At 36.8% G+C, this 1,983-nt stretch overlaps 1 protein-coding gene across 3 annotated transcripts in view; it reads right to left on the bottom strand.

Moving 5' to 3' along the window:
- The window catches only part of Lyst (lysosomal trafficking regulator), a 176,466-nt gene that overhangs the window by 155,394 nt on the left and 19,089 nt on the right, over window positions 1-1,983 (bottom strand). The window lies entirely within an intron of this gene.

The following is a 1,983-nucleotide window of genomic DNA, read 5'->3' as shown; positions in this document are numbered from 1 at the left end:
GAAAAACCAAAAGAAGAAGAAGAAGAAGAAGAAGAAGAAGAAGAAGAAGAAGAAGAAGAAGAAGAAGAAGAAGAAGAAGAAGAAGAAGAAGAAGAAGATAGTTTATTTCAAGTCATCTGTAATAAAACAAAAGAATTAAGATAATCTCTTTGTTGTTTATTAGAAAATCATTTCAAAAATTCAGGTCACTTACATTGTAATTTCACAAATGGCCAAGAAAAGTCACATTTGATAAGATTTCTGGGACTTAAATTCTTTTTAACAGGCATCTAAAAATAATTCAAAAAAATCAGATGAAGGTGTTCAAGTCAAATATAGCAGCAGACTATAAAAAATACTCTGGAGTTCTGTACAGCTTTTTCTACAACTAAAACTAACAAACACATGGACTAAATCCAAGCAAATAAAACCAAAGCTACACTGGGAACAGAAATGACTAGGTTGCTTCAAAGGAACTAAAAAAAGAACCAGAGAAAGAAAGAGGTTAGTAAGCGAGCTTTCCTAGCGTGCTCCAGGCTCTGGGTCTGATTCCCAACACTGGAAGGAAAAAAAGTAGTAAGCATGAAGTGAAAATTGTCCATTTGCTAAGCTCCTGGAATAGTCAAGGCAACATAAAAATTTCTGTAATGCAAAGTCACTAATGTCTATTATGAATAATCTCCACTTGAATGTTTAATTTTATCCCCTAAAACCTAACCTCCCAACCAAGCCTATTCTTCTCAGAAAGCTCTCAGTACCTCCCTATTGTATCCTATCGTTCTTGCTAAAGACAAAATTGTTGCTGTCCTCTACATTTCTATACACAATGTATTAGAAAGTCAATAACCTCTCACCACAGCCACAAATTCATAAATCATTTCTGGCCACATTACTTGGTATCACTGCTTCTATTTCTGCTAACCCTTCCCCCAAATGGTGGTATATTTTCCAATTAGCCATAGTATGGCTTCTTTGAAAATCAAGTTTGATTATATTAGCTTGTAATCAAAAAGAGGACTCCTCTCCCTACAGAGGTTTATAAAGCCTTTCACAATCTGATCTCTCACCCTTCTAATCTGCCAGTACTCTACCACTCTTACTTTACTGGCTCCAACACAGCCAAACCAGCCTCTCAGCTCTCTTCAGACTCCAGTCTCCATGCTATTGCCTCAGGGCTTTTGCAAGAGGCTTTCTCACAGCACATCCTTCCCTCAGAAAAAGAGCGTGGATCACCCCTTACTTCCTTCCGGTTATCAAATGTCTTTTTTTTTTTTTTCCAGAAGGCCTTTTCTAACTACCTCTAATCAAATAGCAACCCGTTTCTGTCTCTGTCTTCTCCCTGCTTTTTCTCTAAGTCCTTTAACACCATCTGACAAGGGCATATTCTATTTCTTTATTGTCTGAGGTTCTTCCAGAAGATGTATGACCCAAGAAAGGGGAGTATTTATCTGTTTATAAAACGTGCCTGGCCCACAATAGGTACTTAAATATCTTTCCTAAATGCATATGCTCTATATGCAATTTATTATCTGGGAAGTATTTTAATGGAAACTAAATTAACAGAAACTCACCTCCCCCTTATGCCCCCTCTTCCAAAGTCTCTCAATATCTGTATGTATTAGTATCAATGTGGATGACAGCAACAAGCCACAGAAAAGTTACTTGCAAAGCTCTTTAAAAACAGATACCCCTACCAATCAGCTATATAATAATAAAAGCTAAGAGCCAACATCTTTATTAGTATAAGGTTACTAGGTGTAGAAGTTAAAAGTAATGGCAGACCGGCCAAATGCCTTCAGGAAGAAAAAGCTCAAATTAATGTGCCATATCAACCTGTTAAACAAACCCTGGAGAAAATGCAAAATTAATTTGATCCTTAAGGAAATACTGGCCACAATTCAACACAAATGTGTATTCAACACGAGTCAACACCCTAACATTTTTTTTCTCACACCATCAACTATCAAGCAAGAGCTGTCTCTCTGTCTCTCTCTCTCTCTCTCT

This window comes from Mus pahari, chromosome 16 (genome assembly GCF_900095145.1).
Source record: "Mus pahari chromosome 16, PAHARI_EIJ_v1.1, whole genome shotgun sequence".
Lineage (NCBI taxonomy): Eukaryota > Metazoa > Chordata > Mammalia > Rodentia > Muridae > Mus > Mus pahari.
This window is presented reverse-complemented; position numbering and strand designations above follow the sequence as displayed.